The sequence below is a fragment of the Callithrix jacchus genome, chromosome 2 (assembly GCF_049354715.1).
Source record: "Callithrix jacchus isolate 240 chromosome 2, calJac240_pri, whole genome shotgun sequence".
Classification (NCBI taxonomy): Eukaryota; Metazoa; Chordata; class Mammalia; order Primates; family Cebidae; genus Callithrix; species Callithrix jacchus.
In genome coordinates, this window is record NC_133503.1 from 184,576,979 (window position 1) to 184,599,610 (window position 22,632).

Sequence of the window (22,632 nt, forward strand, 5' to 3'; positions counted from 1 at the left end):
CACCTATAATTTCTACCCTAGTCTGACTCTCGATTATTCCTATGTTGAATTGTTAAAACACTTTTCTTATACAAACTATTCATTCTGCAATTCAAGATCCCAAAGATTTTTTATAAATAAATGATATTGTGAATGCCTCTGCTTAAAATTATTTGTTCAGGCTTACAAATAGTTTCAAATTTGAATCCACAATAGTTTTTCTGTTCTTGTATGAACACATTACTGGAACACAGGAAGTTTACATTTGTAAAGCTCTCTGACAATACTGCTTCTATTACCTGCATTATCCTTGTCATATTCAGCTGGAAATTCCCTAGTTGTTCTTCTAAAACTAGTACTAATAGTATCCTCAACCCCTAGGATAAAATTAATAGCTTCTAATTCCACAACTACAGCACCTAGATAATACTACTGTAATATAACCCATCAATACGTAATATGTTTATGTGGCTACATTTTTACTTATCAACTAAAATGGGCTTTCAGAGATTGAAAGCATATGTTTCCTTATATTCACTCCCACTTATATTATCAAATACTATCAAATATCAAATGGCAGATAGGGCACATTCAATCATTTGATTTGTTAAGTTCAATTGAATATAATTATATATATATATGTATATATATATATAGAGAGAGAATATATAATAGTGTGTTTGTGTGTGTGTGAGTACTCACATACACTTTTAACCAGATTAGTAAGTATATTCTACTAACTAAAGGTAAGGTAAGTAATCTTAATAACTCTTACACAGATTGGTAAGTATATTCTAACAGGCTGTATGTACATATATACGTGTGTTGTGTGAGTGCATATGCCATATACACACATACACAAACATATAAACAACACCCATATATGTACACATATATGCATATCTATGTATATACTTAAAAATATAATTACTATATATAATTAGCACATATATATATTAGGTCTATTAGCAAGTATATTCTAACTAAAGATGTGTATTTTTCATATGTATACATGTTTATTTATATGTATATAAATAAGCAGACTATATATATTTAGATATATATGAACATAAATGTACATATGTACATATTATGTAGATATATGTGAACATATATATTATGTAGATATATATTAGCATATATGTATATATACATTATGTAGATATATGTACCCATATTTATGTGTATATATAAAGAAGCAGGATGTATATTTATGTAGATATATATGTATAAACATCTTTAGTTAGAATACACTTACTAATGTACTTATTATATATATAGGAAGTATATATACATATATGTGTGTGTACATATACACACTCTAACTAAAGGCATATATATATAAATATATATATAGGTATATATAGGTGTATACATGTACACATACACATGCTTACTAATCTGGGAAACAGATTAAATATATTAAAAGTTTTTCTTAAACTAAAATTTTAAGAAAATTATAAGGAAATGGTGAGATTTGTTTTTCTCCTACAACACAGCAAATATATCAAAAGTACTTGTCCTCATACTTTATGTGGCCCAGAAATAGTTAAATATTGAAATGTGGAGATATTGCAATAAAGCTTCAGCCCAAAAGTCAGAAATTCAATGATGTTCTCAGGTAATTTTTAACTTACCCTTATTTTTTTGCCATGTAAAAATCAGAGAGATTTATACATACTATCCATCAGGAAAAAATGCTGAAGAAAATACCACTTTTACCATCTTGAGAAAAATTGAATCATATTTATTAACTTTATTCAGTGCCATAGAAAAAGAAACTGCTAGATCAAGATAAATAGACATAAATCCCTCATGCTTTGTAGAGAACCTTCTAGAAATTGTAGGTAGTGTGAAAACTCTGCATGATAAAAAAACAAAAAGCTCTGGGATAAAGAATGCATGAATGAAATAATTACTTACAGGATGAGCACAGGCTCTGGGCCAGGTGAGAATGCAAAGGAGAGTGGTAGGTCAGAGAAGTCAGGGAGACTTTATGAGACAGCCACATGCTGACTAAAGAGTTCCTCAAATGTATAAGGGAAAACCAGTTGGAATATAGACCCAAATATTGCTGTAATAATATATATATGTGTATGTATATATATGTTACACATGTTTTATATATATTCTATATATCTGCATGTGTGCATTGCATATTTCAACTAATTTATTATATGCAGTTCACTGCAACATATGACTCCGTATATTGATTTATTAAATCGTGTGGTTTTATGACTCTCCTTTATGTATGGTTAAATAGACAATTATACACAGTAGTTGTGAAGGACACTTTTGAATGTGAGCCTGAGACCTACAAAGAGTTCCTCACGTAGATGGCAGCCTGGACCAGCTCACTTTCTTCATATCAAAACTAGATAATTCAAACTATATCTTTCACTTTAAGTCCAAATTTTGGTTTCCATGTACCTAAATATAGTTCAATTTCTGAAAATCATTACCCAAATGTTTAACTTTACTCATGCTTCCATGATACTTTTAAAAAGTTATAGGTAAGAACTAAAATAAATAGTATTATTAATAAAAATAATTGTGATAAATATCCTGCTTCTACACCTCAATATTCTTAAAAATACTAAATGTCTGCTATGACAAGTCTTTCCCAATCTCTCATGTACACTTCTGGGTCCTGCAGATCATATTTATGTCTGTATCGACACTCTTGTACCTGACTCATGTGTTCCATGTGACGTGAAAGGAAGAGAAACTGAACAAGAAAGAGGAGGAACTCAAGGTTGCCCAAACTGATGGTTTCAATGTGGAGACGCACTTGAAACAGAATGAGATCAAGAAGTTCAAGTATGGTATTGGAGAGCATGGCAAGGTGAAAATGTGAGGAGGGTTGCTGCGAACCTACATAATCAGTATCCTCTTCAAGTCTATCTTCCAGGTAGCCTTCTTGCTGATCCAGTGGTACATCTATAGATTCAGCATGAGTGCCATTTACACTTGCAAAAGAGATCCCTGCCCATATCAGGTGGACTGCTTCCTCTCCTGCCTCACAGAGAAAACCATCTTCATCATCTTCATGCTGGTGTTGTCCTTGGTGTCTCTTGCCTTGATTATCACTATGTTTTTTGCAAAGGTGTTAAGGATCAGCTTAAGGCAAAGAGCGACCTTTACCATGCCTCCACTGGCCCACCGAGCCCGCCAAAGACTGTGGGTCTCCAAAATATGTTTATTTCAATGGCTGCTCTTCACCAACGGCTCCCCTCTCACCCACGTCTCCTCCTATGTACAAGCTGGTTACTGGTGAAAGAAACCATTCTTCTTGCCACAATAACAGCAAGCAAGCAAGTGAGCAAAACTGGGCTAATTACAGTGCAGAACAAAACCAAATGGGGCAGGCGGGAAGCACCATCTCTAACTCCCATGCACAGCCTTTTGATTTCCCCAATGATGATAATAATAAAAAATTAGCTGCTGGACACAGACTACAGCCACTAGCCAAACTTCAAGCAGAGCCACCAGTCATGCCAGCAGCAAAGCTCGGCCTGATGATCTGGAGATCTAGATACAGGCTTAAAAGCATTAAGATTCCACTCAATCGTGGAGAAGAAAAAAGGTGCTGTAGAAAGTGCACCAGGTGTTAATTTTTATCCAGTGGAGGTGGTACTCAACAGCCTTATTCATGAGGCTTAGAAAACACAAGAACATTAGAATACCTAGGTTCATTGAGGGTGTCTGGGGTAGATGGGTGGAGGGGGAGGGGATAAAAGAGGTGCATGTTGATATTTAAAGTAGTGGACTCAAATAACTTAGACTATAAATAAAAGTTCCATTAGGTGATACATAGATAAGGGCTTTTTCTCCCAGCAAACAGCCGTAAGAATGGTTCTGTGTATGTGAATGAGTGGGTGGTAATTGTGACTAAATAGTTTTGTTTTACCAAAAACTGAAATAATTTTGTCCAGGAAAAAATACTTCCTGAACATTTTAGGTCTTTTCAACAAGAGAAAGAGGATTGTCCTAAAGTCCCTGCTAAAACATTCCATTGTTAAAATTCGTACTTTGAAGGTAAGCTTTCTAGGCCTGACCCTCCAGGTGTCAATGGATTTGTACTACTATATATTTTTTATTATTGGTATCAGTTTAAAATTCAAACAAGGCCCACAGAATAAGATTTTCCACATATTTGCCAATGTCAGCGTTACACCTACATTCTTTTTCCATCCACTTGCACCATATCATTACCATCACTTTTTCATCATTCCTCAGCCACTACTCACATTCATTTAATGGTTTCTGTAAATATTTTTAAGAAAATTGGGATGTCACTTAACATTTTTTTTTTTTTTTTGGCTAGAGTTAGGGAATCAAGCCATGCTTAATGTTTAGCAATCACTTGTATGTGTGTGTGTGTGGAAGAGTATGTTTTGCTAGTCATGTATTGTTACAAGCAGATACAGTATCAAGTCACAAACACAGATTTGAAAATAATGCACATACAGTGTTCAAATTTGAACATTTCTCATGGATTTTTGTAGTGTGGGCCAATATGGTGTTTACCTTATATGATTCCTGCTGTGGCAAATAAAGCACATTTTTTTTTTTCTAAAAGTTTTTCCCTGTGTATCCTATTACAGATACTGGTTTTCTTAATTATGATTCTTTCTTTCTTTTTTTAGGATATAGCAATTATGCTATATTATTCACTGAAATGAATGATTTTCTTTTTCTGAAATGTAATCATTGATACTTGAATGATAGAATTTTAGTTCTGTAAACAGGCTTTAGTCATTAATGTGGGAGACATAGAAAAAATGCTCAGAGTGGACTATTAAGTGTGCCTAAATGAATTTTGCAGTAACTGGTATTCTTGGGTTTGCCCTACTTAATACACAATAATTCAGAACTTCTACTATGAGTTTGACAGTCTTCTGGGGTGACCAGCAACTTTGATGTTTGCACTAAGATTTTATCTGGAATGCAAGAGAAGTTGAAAGGGCATCCAGTAGTACACATATAACTAATTTATTTGAACTATATGCTGAAGATGTCTACCAGCTTCTCCAAATCCCATTTTTAAAACTCACCACAGACAATCAGTGAAATGCTGAGTATGACACTTTTCTTCTTGCATGTCAGCTAAACGGTTTTGTACAATGAAAAACACTAATTTGTTTGACATTTCATGTTAAACTACTGTCAAGTTCAGCTTCATTGCATGTAATAGAGACCTAGTCCATCATCAGAGCATGTGTTCTGGAGAGTGTTCTTTGTTCAATAAAGTTTTAATTTTGTATAAAAAAAACACTCAATGTCTGTATTTCAGTGCAAATTTGACTTAGCACAAATTAGTAAGAAAGGAATACTTTAGAACATAAAATAACATCTACAAATAATGTTGTTGCTCCATTACAGTTGCTCCTTACACAGCAAGCAATATATGACCAGAGGCAGCATTTAGCACAAGTCTTTGGAGGTTACTTTGTAATTTGCTTTGAGAAAAGGGAAAAAGGAAGCCCATTTGTCAGTGGTGGAGATGAGACTCTAAGTTGTTTGAATTACCATTTTTGGTTTCTTTCCACCATTTATTTTACAAAACACAAGCATCTAGTTTATAGAGACCTTATGCTAGAAAGCACTAGCTATGAGTAACAGATGGCAGCTTGTGGGGGGTTGGACATGGAGCAACAGGAGCTCGATATTCTGTATTTATTTATTCTTGGAGCTGATAAGTATTTGAGAAGCCTTCCCATCTACAAATTTGCAAATAGAAATAACAAGTCATGTTGGTCAACAGCTTTTATTTTCAATTTCGTTCTATGAGTCATGAGATTTAGAGTATCTGAAAATATTGAAAAAGAATACATATTTACATAATATTTATATAACTATATGCATATGCAATGTCTTTAAAATAAATACTGGATTCTTTGATTATTTTTAAGATGAACAGACTACCAAAATATGCATTATTGTGCATATTTAAGAGGAAACAATATTTCCAAACCTGTTATTATTGCATAAAAGAGAATAAGAGTATAAAAATAAAGATTTCCTTTTAAAATGTGTAACTCAAAATATTGAGTTGTTTAGTTGCCGCAAACATTGATTTAGGTTTTTTTATGCTTAAAAAATTAGTGTTTCTGTTTTTGAAATCACTAAATTAGTCTCCAGTCTGCCTATTGACAATAAAGAAAATAAAGTGTCTTATCTCACATACAGTCAAACCATAATTATATGAACATTTGCACACAGTTAATTTTGTTTGTATTCAGTTAGAAATACCTGCTGGGTAGGGATTATCATTACATTCAGGATATGTGTGATTTGCCAAAAGGCGAGAACTATCACTCAGCATACTAAAATTCTCTCAGCAACTGAAGTACATTTAGAAAGAATGAAAATGAGGCATCTTCATCATATTAAAGCAAATATTAGCTAATTTTCAAGCACTTGATATACATGAATTTATGAAACCAATTTAAGTAAAAAAAGACATCCTTTTGAGTTCACCTGATATTTGAGGGATTTTACCTATCAAATAAATCTTAGTGACAGAGGAAGAGAAAAAGCAATTGGTGCTCAAGTTCATCTTCTTTTTATCTAATTGCAAAGTGAACGAATTTATCAACTGATAATACAGAATTACCAGAATCCCAGGTCCTAATTAAACACTTAAAATAAAACTACCTAATTTTAGCCTCTATCAAAAGTCAGAAAATATTATCTCAGAACCATTGTCTACAGAATGTCCAATATCAACACATCTTGAGACAATCTACTTCTAGAAGCAACTACACTACCCTTGTTTGGTTAAACATTTTAGTATCATGAAACCAGATTGCTTGGGAAGTTACAACTGCCAAAGGAAATGAAGTACGCCCAAATAATTTCAGGAGTATTAAGGACATTATTGCTTAATATTATTATTACGTTTATTACCATGACCCCACTTAAGTCATATTAGAAAAGGATGTGCTTGAGTGTTTGGTAATATTTCAGTACTAGGTGAACTTGACATTCTAAGTTTCTCCCTGTGGTAAGCAGAATGTCCCCTAAAAGATATCTACTCCCTAATTCCTGGAACCTGTGAATACATAATATTTATTGAACAGAGGAATTTTGCAGATGTAATTGAAGTTGAAGATCTGAAAATTAAAAGATTAATTTGAAATTCAAGAGTGGGACCAATCTATCCATAGAAACCTTTAAAATCTGAGAGTTATCTCCAGCTGGAGCAGAAGAAATTTGGTAAAAGAGATGTAAGAGAGACTTAAAGCTTAAGAACTTAACGTACCTTTTTTTTAAGAATGAAAGGAATGTCTGCTGGTCTAGAGCAGCTAGGTCAGGAATGCATGTGGTCTAAAGCAGCTAGGTCTCCAAGCCAATAGTCAGCCAGGATACCACAGGAATTTTTGCCAGAAAGCTTGCAAGAAACTGAATTTTGTCAATAACACAAATGATTTTGGATGAAGATTCTCTCTCAAAGATTTGAAATAAGAGCCCAGGCCAATTGATGCCTTGATTTTAGTCCTGTGAGATTCGGAAAAGGGGAACCAGTTGAGCCCACCAAGATTTCTGGCCTACAGAATTTTAAGAAAATATGTTTGTGTTGCTCTATACAATAAAATGTGTGACTATTTGCTACAATAGTGATAGAAAACTAAGACACTGATCCACAGAAGAGAAATGGGCTTCCTACTTTGGATAGCAAGAGCAACATACCCAATTTTAATCCCTTTTTTGTTGTCCATTCGTGTACTCACAACTAATTTTAAGTAGAATCTTTATCTCTGGCATAGGTGCCTTTTTCATTCCATGTATTTCAATTTTGTCCATAATTTTTTAAACAATTTAATTATATTTGTGTTTGCATTTCTTTTTTTTTTTTGAGATGGAATCTCACTCTGTAGCCAGGCTGACGTGCAGTGGTGTGATCTCGGCTCACTGCAACCTCTGCCTCCTGGGTTCAATAGATTCCTCTGCCTCAGCCTCCTGAGTAGCTGGGACTACAGGCGTGCACCACCATGGATGGCTAATTTTTTGTATTTTAGTGGGGACAGGATTTCACCATGTTGGCCAGGATGGTACGGATCTCCTGACCTCCTGATCCACCCATCTTGTCCTCCTAAAGTGCTGGGATTACAGGCATGAACCACCACGCCCAGCTGCATCTTGTAAAAAAAATTATATTAAGTAGCAATATCCTATTTAGAAATAAACAGATTATAAATATGAAAAATAAAATTAATTTTACATTTTTATTCATGGTTTCTTTCATTGTGAAATATTTAAATAGAGTCTACTGGAATACACAAAAGGCAAGGTAAAATAAATTAGAATTATATGTGATGAACATCAATTGTAGTTCATAGCCAATATATATTTTCTGCACCTTTGATGACAGTAGACTGAGTTTTGGGGAGATTTACCTCTCCTGCTTTATCTGAAATCCTGATGGTTGTGGCACGATATATATCTTACGGCTTTAGTGAAGGGAATCTCTCCTAAGCTCTCTGCAGGTACATAGTTAAATAGTAGATTCTCTATTCTTACATAATCCCTTTTAGTGCAGTTATGTAGCCTTTAAAACCCATTCTCAATATTTTGCCTCAGATATTCTAGCATCTCCACCTAATTTACTGTTAGCTATTAATTTTTCTAAGATTTGTCAAAACAAAACTAGCAAAGGGAAAAGACTTTATTTAAGCATATTGTGAAACGAATAGGCACCAGATGCAATATCAAATTCAATTCCATTAAAACAACAGAGAATTTTCTAGGCAGATAGACTATTAGGCCCTCTGTATTTTTTCACTTGCCTTATGCCAAGGAATATTAAATATGATCCTATATTTGTATCTTCAGAACAAAGGAGGTAGTTTTATAACTGAGTACGTAACATGGTAAAAGCCCCATAAAACTGCATACCTCAACCATACCTCACCTTCCTGTTGAAACTGCTTTCTGTAACCCTGATGTGACAGGCAAGTAGTCCAAACCCACGCCATCTTGGCCCTTGCAACTTGTAATAAGTAATTAAGGTCTATAATTTCCACCCTACCCAGACAATGTGTAAACTAACGCTTATGTTGATTTCTATGAACCACTTAAGCAACAATCAGAATGTCCGAAGCCCCTCACCCTCATCTCCATCCAGGAGGTGATTTACTGAATGTCCAAAGTCCACTGGCCCTCGGAATGTCCAAAGTCCCTCACTCCCACCCCGCCCCCACCCTCACCCCCACCCCTCACCCTCACCCCAAGGTGGTTTACATGCGTAAAAGGTCTTGACACCCTCCTTTCGGGGCCATGGGTTAGAAAGACATGAGTCCTCTGTGGCTGCCGGCAATAAAGACCCTGCAATTTGACATACTTTTGTCTGGGTGTTGACTTTCTACACTCTCTCCAGTACAACACCTGGAGGTCCCAGTGAGATTTTATCTTTGTCCATCACCAGACAAAAGCCATCTCAGAGTTTCACCTGGCCAGCTGCTCCCACCTCAGGGACAACTAGGGGAGGCACCCCCAGAGGCACTTCCCTCTGGGAGGGCCCCAGAGTTCCGGCCCCATGAAGGATAAGCAACTTCTGGGCTGACATTCACTCGGAATTCCTCGGGGTCCCAGGAACCTCTGGAGGTATGCCAGGTTTGGAAATCAGAGAACCAGTCCATCGGAGGGCCTCAGTCAGGGGACTGGACATGGTCATTGCAACTCTGACCAGGCAAGCCTACAATGAGACATCACTGGAGGCTCAGGTTGCCACACTGGAGGCTCGGGTTACCTCACTGGAGGCTTGGGTTGCCTCACTGGAGGCTCAGGTAATTTAGTTTTCGGTTGTTTTCCATAACCTCACTGTGAGTGAGAGAGTGAGTGTGTATATATGTAGTCCTACGGCTGGAAGGCTACGGGGCTTCTGTGGGCCTTCACCCATGGTTCCACGGGGACATCATAAGGCATAACAGTGATTCATCTCAGGACTGAAAATTCTGAGGTAACCAGGCCCGGGTTTATACGGGTACACCTTAGCCAAGACACTCTGAAACATCCCTCTGGGGATGAGGCCAGGCAGGTATCAGACTGGTCTCCTATCCGGGGGACCCCCACCCTGTGTCCATCTTTCATGTGGTTCTGTGCTCTGTCTTCATTGTAAGGCCTCTAGTTTCCTAAGGCAGTTACTAGCTGATAATCAGTGGTTTAGACTTGTTACTCTTGAGGTGAATAACATTCTCCATTGGATAAGTGACCCTTGACTTCAAGGGACTCTGATTGAGTTTACACCCCTGGAAATAATTCTGTTCTCTTTCCTTTTCTTCTTCTTACTCTATCATTGAGGCCACATTCTTCCTCTTTTTCGTGTCTGAGAGAAAATTCTGCCCCTGATGACTTGGGTATAGTTTTTTTTTCTGTCTTAGGGAATAAAACCTTAAACAAGAATCTACCAGCCCTCCTTGCTCATTTAGGGTAAAAAAGGAGTAATTGTCTCTTCTGTCAAAAGAAAAAGAGATAGAAGAGAGAGGAGATAGAGAAGAGAGAGGGAGAGAGAGAGAAAGTAGACAGAGAGGAGAGAGGAGACAGAGACAGAAAGACAGACTACAGAGAAGAGACAAGAAAGTAGGGGAGGGGAAGAAGAGAGAGGAGACAGAAAAGAGAGAGAGACGGGGGGCGGGGAGAGGAGAGACAGAGAAAGTGAGGAGAAAAAGAGACAAAGAGGAGAGAAAAAGAGAGATAGGGAGAGAGGAATTTAATGCTTTGTAGGGTCTCTGTGTCAAGGCAACCAAAAGCTGCAGGGGTGGGGAACTCGCAGCCGGCCCAGTGGCTGTGGGCTCAGTTTTAAACTGAAGCAAAAAGCGTTTTTTTTTTTCTTTCTCTGCCATCCACCAGCCCCACCCAGCTTTCAGGCAGGCCATACCACCTCAGGGTGCAGTATTTGCATACAAAATACTCAGAAAGGAAGCTTTCTGAGTATTTGTAAGGCAAGTGATCTGATAGCACAGTAGTTAATTTATAGGGCCTGCAGCTGCAAGGTTGTTGGTTCAAATCCTTAGTGAAGCCAGTCTTAAATTAGTGAAATTTCTTGGGGGAAAATTCAAAAGCTAAAGAAAAAACCAAATGGGGTTGTCAGCTCCCAGCCTTGTACCCTCCTCCAATGCATGACGGCTAACTTCAAGACTGGATTTTTCAGGCCAACATGGTGTAAAAGTAACCGCTGGAAAACTCTGCTCTTTATGTAAACTAGAATGGCCATCTTTTGGAATTGGGTAACCTGACACTGGGACCTGCTACTCAAAAAATTACCCAGGCTGTATGGAAAATGGTCGCCGGAACTCCTGGACACCCTGACCAGTTTCCATAGATTAACCAATGGTGGGATTTAGTCCAACACCTGCTCTGTGGCTAAAACACTGCATGAAACAGGCTATACTTCAGGTCATATTAGTCAGCCCAAAGGAAGCCCCTTCTGGGCCAGCCATTCTACCCGCCCCAGCAGAGGATCAAGAATTACCTCCACCCTACTCAATGCCCTCTGAACCAGGGCCTCACCACCCCCCTGGAAAGTACCAGCAACCAAACCTTGTCCCCGCTGCACACCCGCAGCAGGGCTCCACACCCACTGGTGGCCCTTCCTTTCTGAGAGGTGCCCCTAATGGGAGAAGACAATCTGGGTTGCCCATTCTTTGTTCACAACCCCTTCTCATCAAGTGACCTATATAACTGGAAGGTGATGAAATTAAAGAGAGGGCCAAAACACCAAGTGCTGGAACAAGCTTAATTAAGAGCAAGGGAAAAGCTGCCGGGCTGCTCCCAAAATTGGCGCACAGCACCCATGGTGTGGCAAAGGGGATTTTTATGGCCTGCAAGCGGACAGATGCATCCAGTGTGAGGGGCTGTGCAGGAGGGAAGGGGCTGAGGAACTGCTGAGTTAATAGTTCCTGGGAAGGGGTCGTGCTGGGAGGCTGGGGAACTTAAAGGTGGCGGCAGGGTTTTACAACGGAGTAAGTTCTATCAGAAAGCTCAACATCCCCATTCTCTGATAAGCCCCAGGCTTTCACAGGGCTCTTAGAATCTGTATTCCAGACTCATCGCCCCACTTGGGACAACTGCCAACAATTACTACTGATTCTGTTCATCACAGAGGAAAGAGGCTAAATTAAATAGGAAGTCCTGAAAGCCATCACAGGTCCAGGGAGAGGAACAGTAGAAAAAAAAAACAAAAACACGGGACCAAATTGAAAAGGTTTTTCCCTCTACCCTACCCCAGTGGGACCCCAACACCTTGGAGGGTCACCAGGCTCTGAACACTTTTCACCGGTATCTTTTAGAAGGGGTTAGGGGAGTGGCCCACAAGCCGACTAATCTCTTCAAGGTTGGGACTGTAACTCAGGGTCCGCAGGAGTCCCCAGCTGCCTTCCTTGAGCGTCTACAAGATGCATATCGCACCTACACTCCTATTGACCCTGAGGCTCCAGAAAATCAGCGGGCCATGAATCTGGCTTTCATTTCCCAGTCATCCCCACATATTAAAAGGAAGTTACAAAAGTTAGAGGGATTCCAGGCAATAAATTTAACCCAATCGCTGGAAAGTTGACCAGAAAGTTTTTAATTACAGGGATACTCCTGGAGCCATACAAAACAAAAAGTTACTAAGGCAGTAATAGCAGCCCTTCAGAAGACGCGAGTCATTCCACGAGGGCGGGGGGCCTTCTAAAAGGGCCGGGCCTAGGCCCCATTAGGAAGAAACTAATGTGTGTACTGTAAAGAAGAGAAACATTAGAAAGAATGAGTGCCCCGAGAGAAAAAGACGAGTAACTCCTCAGGAAAAGCCACCGAGGGCTATCCTCAATTTAGAAGGTCAGGACTGACAGGGCTAGGGCTCTTATATACTAAGCCGCCATGAGCCCAGAGTCACTTTAAGAGTTGGGGACAAACCTATCAGCTTCTTAGTCAACACCGGGGTGGCCTACTCAGTCCTTAGCCTCTGGGACCACTATCCAGTAAAAAACAATTATCCAGGGGGCCACAGGAAAAACCACAACAAGCCCTTGGACCACCAACTGACTCACTGATCTGGGGAACGGCACCATCACCCACTCCTTTTTAGCTATTCCAGACTGTCCATACCCACTCCTAGGACGGGACTTACTTCACAGACTTCAAGCAAACATTTCTTTCTGTGAGAGCCAGGCTTGCCCCTCCATTCCTCCTCCCTTGGCATCAGGGCCACCTCAGCAAATCCTCATCACCTGTGCTCTGTCAGACGAGTATCTCTTCCACGAAGCTTTATCCTCAGAGGCAGATCAACCTCCAACATCAAACCTCCTCCACCAATTCCAAGAGAATGTACCCAGAGTGGGCCTGAGACAAATTCCCCATTCTTGGCAAGTCACTGTACCCCAGTCGTGGTCAAGTTATTGGCAATGACAACTCCAGTCCTGGTACAACAATATCCCATGAGCCAGGAAGCCAGATGGGGAATTGCTCCACATATAACCAGACTCCTAAAAGGAGGGATTCTTACTACCTGTAAGTCCCCCGGAATATCCCCTTGCTCTCTGTCTTAAAACCAGGCACAAAGGACTATTGGCCTGTACAGGACTTAAGGGAGGTAAAGAAATTAGTGGAAACTGTCCACCCTATGGTTCCAAATCCGTACACCCTCCTAAGTCTCTTGGGCTCTGAACACCACCATTATACTGTCCTGGATCTCAAGGATGCATTCTTTTGCATCCCACTGGACCCTGTTAGCCAGCCCATATTTGCTTTTGAATGGACTGATCCTGATACTGGGGTCTCGGAGCAACTCATTTGGATGAGACTGGCTCAGGGGTTCAAAAACTCCCCCACTCGGTTTGATGAGGCACTTAGCCAAGATCTTACTGCCTTCCTAGCTGAGCTGCCCCAGTGTACCCTACTTCAGCATGTGCATGACTTACTTTTGGCTACAAAACCCAGGAGGCCCGTAAAGAGACCACCCAGTCATTATTAAAGAATCTACAGACTTTGGGTTACCAGGTCTCAGCTAAAAAGGCCCAACTCTGCCAACCGAAAGTTACTTACCTGGGCTATATCATAGAGAAGGGCAGCGGGGCACTGGCACCAGCCGAGTCCAAGTGGTGCTACAAATACCCACCCCCACCACGAAATGCCAAGTTAGAGAATTCCTTAGGGTGGTAGGGTACTGCAGGCTATGGATTTGGGGATTCACCGAGATAGCCAAGCCCCTGTATGCCTGCACTGGAGGAAATCAGCCCTTGACTTGGACAGAGATAGAGCAACGGGCTTTTGTCAAGCTCAAAACTGCCCTAACTACAGCCCCAGGCTTGGCCTTGCCAGACATCTCTAAACGCTTCCAGTTGTTTGTGCATGAAAAACAGGGAGTCGCTAAGGGGGTGCTCACCCAGACATTGGAACCATGGTCCCGGCCAGTATCCTTCCTTTCAAAAAGACTTGATCCCGTGGCCTCTGGGTGGCCAGCTTGTCTGAGGTCAGTGGTAGCTACAGCCCTGTTAGTCAATGAAGTGGACAAACTAACCTTGGGCAGGACTTAAACTTAGTGGCACCCCACGTGGTGGAGTCACTACTGTGTGGAGCTCCGGGAAAATGGATGTCAAATGATCTCATAGTTAAATATCAGCCTTTACTTTTGGACCAGCCCCGCATAAAGTTTTCAAAGGCTACAGTTTTAAACCCTGCCACACTGCTACATAATAGTGAATCAGAGAAGCCCATACATGATTGCCAACAGACAGTGGACATCCTCCATGCTGCTCAACTGGACCTCACCAACGTCCCCCTACAGAACCAGAGGAGGTACTATATATGGATGGCAGCAGTTTAATGGTTGACGGAGTCAGGTATGCTGGGGCAGCTGGCATACCTTTTTTTTTTCTTTTTTAATAGCAAACAATTAATACAGATTGGATGATAAACACATTTGCAACTATTGGTGAAACTGATTAAACACGGTTATAAACATCTAAAGCCCAGCTCTGTCAATTGGACTTTCCTATGTGCACGTTCCAAGCTGTAAGAAATGAAGGTTAAATTCATCCACATTCTGAATACAGACTTAAATTTGAGGAACGTGACATGCAAATAAGATGAAGTGGTCACTCTCAATAGGGTTACTTGGGCCCAGGCCCTTCCTCATGGAACCTCGGCCCAGAAAAACAGAACTCATAGCTCTGACAAGGGCCTTAGACTGGGCGGAGGGAAAAACTGTTAATATCTACACGGATAGCCGCTATGCCTTTGCTACAGCTCATGTACATGGAGCTATGTATAAAGAAAGAGGTTTTTACCTCAGAGGGAAAAACCATCAAAAATAAAGAAGAAATCCTAGCCCTACTAGAGGCTACATGGAAGTCCAAGGCAGTGGCATTAATACACTGCAAAGGACACCAGGAAGGAGATTCACCAGAGGCAAGGGGAAACAGGGCGGCTGACCTACAAGCCAGATGGGCAGCCTTGGGACCAGTAAAACCTCTGACTCTTCTTGTAAATCTGCCAGCCCCACCGCTGCCCCCTACCCCTATGTACTCACCTGATGAAGAAAACTTTGCTAAAGAACAAGGGGGCACACAAGATTCCACAGGATGGTGGATTCTACCGGACACAAGAATTGTGGTCCCCGAGGCTCTAGGACGGGCCCTAGTTAAAGACACACACCAGGCCACTCACTCAGGACAGACGAAACTAACTGACTGCTAAAAGCCAACTACTACATTCCCGACTTACATGAACTTATCAAGGAAATTACTACCCGGTGTGATGTATGTGCCCGAGTAAATCCGGGAGGGAAGACGTCTAGCCAGGTAAGACTCAGAGGGACTAGACCTGGAGAGCACTGGGAAGTAGATTTGACTGAAACAAAACCCCCAGAAGATGGCTATAAATACCTCCTAGTGTTTATAGATATGTTCTCTGGATGGGTTGAAGCCTTCCCCACTAGGTCCAAGACTGCTTTGGTGGTCACAAAAAAACTATTACAGGACCTTGTTCCTCGGTTCGGCCTCCCTCTAATGCTGGGGTCAGACAATGGGCCCGCCTTTACTGCACAAATTTCTCAGGGCCTAGCCAAGGCCCTGGGTGTATTCTGGAAATTACACTGTACCTATTGTCCCCAGAGTTCAGGGCAAGTCGAACGAATGAACCGGACCTTAAAAGAAACCCTGACAAAGTTTATCTTAGAAACCGGTGAGAACTGGGTCAGCCTGTTTCCTTTTGACCTCCTTCATGTCCGATGCACACCTTATCAGAAAGGCTTCTCCTCTTTTGAAATCATGTTCGGCAGGCCCCCTCCCTTATTCCCCAGACCCAGGGATACTGTGCATGCTGAAGTTCATAATTATACACTCCTTAGGTCCTTAACAGGTGCTCCAGTCTGTTCAATCCCAGATACACCAGCTCATTAAGGACACCCGTCCCACCCCATTGGACCTCGCAGACCAGCCGACACACCCCTTCCAGCCAGGAGATTCTGTCCTGGTTAAAATATTTGACACCATATATATATATTTGCCTCACCCCCATTGAAAGGGACCCTACACAGTTATCCTGACCACACCCACCACACTCAAGGTGGATGGATTAGCCGCCTGGATTCATCACACCTATGTCAAGACTGCCCCACTGGAAGGACAATGGAGCATCAAACACTCCTCCCCCGATTCACTAAAGCTAAGACTTGTGTGCTCTTCGCGGTCACCACCCTCGCCACCCTAATCCCTGTTGTAAATTCCTATAGCAAACCCCCCTTAAAACAAACATACTAACCTACTGGAGGAATTAATGATTCCTGTAAATAAAACAAGGGGGAAATGTGACATGGTAAAAGCCCCATAAAACTCCATACCTCAACCATACTTCAGCTTTCTGTTGAAACTGCTCTCTGTAACCCTGATGCTACAGGCAAGCAGTCCAAACCCACGCCATCTTGGCCCCTGCTACTTGTAATAAGTAACTAAGGTCTGTAATTGTTCCACCCTACCCAGGCAACGTGTAAACTAACGCTTATCTTGACTTCTGTGAACCACTTAAGCAACAATCGGGATGTCCGAAACCCCTCACCCCAACCCCCACCCCTCACTCTCACCCCCGAGGTGGTTTACGGGTATAAAAGGTCTTGACACCCTCCTTCGGGGCCATGGTTTGGAGAGACGTGAGTCCTCCATGGCCGTGGGCAATAAAGACCCTGCAATTTGGCATACTTTTGTCTGGGTGTTGACTTTCTATGCTCGCTCCAGTATAACAAGTAAGAGGCTCACTGAGAAAGCTGGTGTATTAGTTCATTCTCACACTGCTAATAACAACATATCTGAAACTGGCTAATTTATAAAGAACAAGAGGTTTAATGGACTCACAGTTCCACATGGCTGGGGAGGCCTCATAATCATAGCAGAAGACGGCAAAGCAGGACAAAGAATGTGAACATGGCGGCAGCCTGTGCCGGGAAAATACCCTTTATAAAATCAGATCTCGTGAGACTCACTCACGATCGCGAGAGCAGCACGAGGAAAAGCCTCCCCTATGATTCAGTTATCTCCCACCAGGTCGCTCGCACACTTGCTGTCTGGGGGCTTTGGAGATCAGGGTTACTCCCCACTAGATGCTTCCATGGGGCTCACACGGAGTTTTGCTCCTGCTGGTACCCAAAAGCACTACCTGCCTGCTCCTTCCTGCGAGGGGTTGAGCGCAACAGTTTCCAGTGAGCGGAGTTTGCCCCTGCCCATGCTGAAGCAGCTGGCTAGCTCCAGTGCCCGCACCCCAGTTCTCACTCGCCAAGAAGTCAGGGGGAATTTCCTGCTTCAGTATATTCCTCAAGGCTAAAGATTTACTTATTTTTATAAGGGGCTGATTTGTAAGCAGAAGCTCTCTTTCAACAGAGTATCAGCATTCTCTGAGTTGATACTTGGCTTACCTAAGTCTGTCTTTTTTTTTTTTGCTGGGGGAACAGCCTCTCTGTTGCCAGGCTGTAGTGCAATGGTATGATCTCGGCTCACTACAACCTCCACCTCCTGGGTTCAAGTGATTCCCCGTCTCAGCCTTCCGAGAAGCTGCTACTAAAGGTGCTCACAATCACACCTGGCTAATTTTTGTATTTTTAGTAGGGACGGACTTTCACCATGTTAGCCAGGATGGTCTCGATCACTTGACCTCCTGATCTGCCCGCCTCGGCCTCCCAAAGTGCTGGGATTACAGAAGTGAGCCACCATGCCGGGCCCCCTTTTTTTCCCTATTATTTCACTGCTTTAAACTAGAGTGTTCATATTATCTTCTCAATACCCCTAATACGTATAACTGCCATTTTTACAGTACTGCTCAAGCACTACGCTGTTTGTACAGCTCGATGTGAATCTCCATACACATTCACAACATGTGGGGGGTCTTAGGACTTTGCATGTTTTGTTATGCTAAGAATTCTCACTCCTTTACTTATCACCATAAATAGCCAGAGGATGATTCAGTACTAGAAACTCATTATGAGACTCTGCTTTCTAGAAATCCACTTCTAGTACCACTTGTCTTTGTATTGATTTACCCAAAATCAAAACAAGTATCAGTGGTTTATTGGAAGATAATTTAGAGAAATATAATAGTTGTGTGAAAAAGACCCCCAACAAATACAAATACAAATACGTTAGATCATTTTAATATTGATTGTTGACTTGACCCTTCTTTTCTTCTTTGTCAGGGGTCAGAAAACTTTTTCGGTAAAGGGTCAGTTAGTAAATCTGCTAGGCTTTGCAGACCATGTGATCTCTGTCCTTGCTACTAAACTTGTCATGGTAGCATAAAAGCAGCCATGGATGTGTCACTGATTGAACATGGATGTGTTCCAATAACATTATTTATAAAAACAGGCACTGGGCTGGATTTGGCTCAGAGGACACGCTTTACTAATTCATATTCTATATTATGTCTCAAAGACAAGAATCATGACTTTATATCAATATAACTAAGTATTTGGCCAATTGTCTACACCTAGATAATACTTACGGAGTAAATTAATAAAAGTTTTATATTTATAGGTAACATGGATGGTGACGTTGTGATGATCTTTCCTCTTGCCTACTTCCATGAACTTGAAAATATGGTTGCATTTTAAAAGGTAAGCTGAAAATTAAAATCCAAGATGAATCATGAAGTTGTCTTCAAAACAGAGTAGCAATGCACCACCCAACCCAAACAAGCGTGGCAGTCACCTAATTTAACTTATTGCCCTTGATAAAGAAATTATTTTCCCCCCAGTTAGTCAATTGTAAATAAATGAAAAGCTGATGAAGCAGAGAGAGAGGCAAATTTTGACTGAATAGCACAACTCTGTCCAAGATAGAAAGGTGGAGCTTCAAGGATCTGACATCATTGCTCATGAGGCAGAATGCTGCTGTGGAAAGGATCCTTAGTTATAAATTTCACAAAATATTTTACCTAATTCCCACTTGCTTTTGTTCCTTGTTATTTTACCAACTTTGGTGGAAAATTTTTGTATAAAGTACATTATTATTCATTCATATTAAGTTTAAGTATATGCATAAGGACACAGCCTTAGACAGTAAATTTATTTTTTGTAAAAAAGCAGTATAGGTTGGGTGTGGTGGCTCATGTCTTTAATGACAGCACTTTGGGAGGTCAAGGCAGGAAGATCACTTGAGGCCAGGAGTTTCACATCAGCCTGGCCAAATGGTGAAACCCCATCTCTATTAAAAATACAAAAAGCCAGGTGTGGTGGTGAGCAGCTGTAGTCCCCCTCCTCAGGAGGCTAAGGCACAAGAATCACTGGAACCTGGAGGCGTAGGTTGCAGTGAGCTGAGATGGTGCCACAGATTCCATCCTGGATGACAGAGGGAGACTCCATCTCAAACAAACAAACAAAATCAGAACAAATTTTACATATAGTGAGTAAGAGGATGGCTAGAAGCATGCTTTGAGAAATGGCATATTTGTTAAACAGAAAGTATGTATAAAAGTATTTCTTGGCCAGGTGTGGTGGCTCACGCCTGTAATCCTAGCACTTTGGGAGGCCGAGGCGGATGGATCACGAGGTCAAGGGATCAGGACCATCCTGGTCAACATGGTGAAACCCCATCTCTACTAAAAATACAAAAAATTAGCTGGGCATGGCGGTGCGTGCCTGTAATCCCAGCTACTCGGGAGGCTGAGGCAGGAGAATTGCCTGATCCCAGGAGGTGGAGGTTGCGGTGAGCCGAGATCGCGCCATTGCACTCCAGCCTGGGTAAAAAGAGTGAAACTCCGTCTAAAAAAAAAAAAAAAGCATTTCTTATATTTTATTAGCACTTACACTTCTCTTACAAATGTTGCTTTGCATTAAATTCTTACATAATGAAAAAAGTACTTGACTAAGTATTGTTATATCTTTCCTTTTTCGGAAATCTACAGGAGGAATGGGGAACCCCTTTCATAAGTTATCTGAACAATGCTCGTAATTTCAGAATGAAGTATTTTCATGCATGTATTAGCATTATTGTTAGCTATTATCTATGTAAGGCAAATTGAATGAAACTTTTTCTCAAAATATGTGGCTATCTAGTTCTAAATGTATATTTTGGCTCTTTCTTCAGCTGGACTATGCTTTTCTTCCTTTCTAGTTGATGTAATAACTTTAACAATGTTATCACTGATGAAACCAAAGTCTGTTCCTTCTAGCATTATATATAAAAAGGGCAAATTTTGTTTTAAATTTAAACAAAATTTAAATCCAGAAATATTTAATATTTATAACTTCTGGATTTATCTCATGTTGCAAATTATTTTTGTTACCCTATTCTTCATATAAGCAATATAAAACATCAGTATTTCATTGGTGAAATGTTCTTTATAGTAATTTACATAATAATTGCATACAGTCATGTGCTATATGTAATCTCGCTTGCAATAAAAGATGGCATTGAGCATAATTGCAAGAATTAATGACCTTGCATTAGTGTAGCTTTAAATCAAGCAAAATCTGCAAATTATTTTAATTGCAGCATTCAGTTAAAATATTTTGGTCAATGAGCCTTCACAAATTGTATTAAAATGTGTAAAAATAATTTTGCTGGCTATATATTATGCTAATACACATTTATGATGGTGGACTTTAAAATACAATCCTTCCTTTAACCTTCCCTGTAATAGAATTATGCATTTATTCATCAACTTATCTGAGACGATACCTAGTCTTAAACTGTTTTGTTCACTGAATAAATAAAAACATTGTGAAAAAAATTTTTTTCCTTATACACCTATGTTTTCCAGTCACTAGATGAGATGTACCAATTTTCTATTGTTGAGTAACAAATTACCACACTTTGCAGATTTAAAAAGCATATACTTATTATCTCACAGTTTCTATGCATCAGAAGTCTAGCACATTTTAGCTTCTTCTTCATTCAAGGTCTCACACAGTTAAAGTTCAGATGTCAAGTGGGCTATCTTTTCTTCTAGAACTTGGGGTTTTTGTTCAGACTCACATCACTGTTGACAGGATTCAATTCCTTCTGGCTACAGGACTGAGATCGCCAATTTCTTTTCCCTGTTGTCCAGAGGATGTTCTCAGCTCCTGGTGGTCCCCAATAGGCCCTTGCCATGTGGCCTCCGACATGGCAGCTCGCTTCCCCAAAACCAGCTTAAAAATAGCTCTCTGTTGTTACATGAGATAATGTCTTGATCATTGGTAACAATGATCAGAGTGACTATAGCATCATAATCACAGTCCCCATTTACAGTCAAAAGTAGGCTATATATCCCAGGGACAGGATCCTGAGGTTTATCTTATTTCTGTTTTCCATATTGCCCTGGTCACATGTTTCAGCCACAAGCAGAAAATGGTCTCCTTCTGGTCCCAAGAAAATAATTGCTTGTCACAGTCCACAATCACCAAACTGGAAACTGATTAACATTTACACTTGAATGGAATTAAGACTATCACTGCTAGAACGGTTCTTTATGGCTTATAAACAGAGGAATCGAAAAGTTTCTGAGACTTGCTAGTTTTTAAATATTTTTTTCATTTATTACGTTTTTAAATATCCTGCATAGATGTCTCCTGATACTGATATCATGTTTTCACATGAAGATGCATGCATATAATCCTGTCTTATGAATTAATGAACACACAGCCATGACTCAAAATTGTTTTTCACTGCTGAAATTGTAGAAGCAAAATGAACAACTATTTACAACAAATTTTCACTTCATGTCATCCCGAAACCTCCCTTATACATTCGCCTCGAGGTTGATAATTGTTTGATGATTATGAAAAATTTTGAGAAATGTATTGAAAATTTTACAAGACAACATTTTTTTATCTGAAATAAAGGAGAGTATGGTAAACCCACTGAATGACATGTAAGTCAGTAGAGAGTCAAAGTCAAAAGCAGAGAAACAGCTCCTTCAATCTGTCTTTACTGGAATATGAAATTCATTTGTTAATGTTACAAATACAACCAGATCTAGCCAAGGACATTTTTATCAGGCGTGATGAATTGTGTTTGACCTACTAGTACCACCCACTGAATACTGAACTTCTTGTATTTCAATAACTTCTCTGATAATCAACCACCTGGGCAACATTTGCAGTCTTTCAAGTTGTCACTTTGGGACATGAACTAGTGTTAGCATACACATAAATCATTACAGCAAGTCAGGAGGAACAGAAGCAGAGTGCTTTGGCTTCAATAC

General features: G+C 40.3%; 1 long non-coding RNA gene and 1 pseudogene across 1 annotated transcript in view; one reads left to right on the forward strand and one right to left on the reverse strand.

The window, feature by feature from the left end:
• LOC144581620 (uncharacterized) overlaps window positions 1–17,407 on the reverse strand; it is a 55,694-nt gene extending 38,287 nt beyond the window's left edge. The window contains exon 1 of the long non-coding RNA XR_013532677.1: window positions 17,313–17,407. This is a non-coding gene — a long non-coding RNA (uncharacterized LOC144581620). The remainder of the gene's footprint in view (window positions 1–17,312) is intronic.
• LOC100391661 (gap junction alpha-1 protein-like) lies at window positions 2,576–3,514 on the forward strand (annotated as a pseudogene).
• Window positions 17,408–22,632: the final 5,225 nt, after the last annotated feature.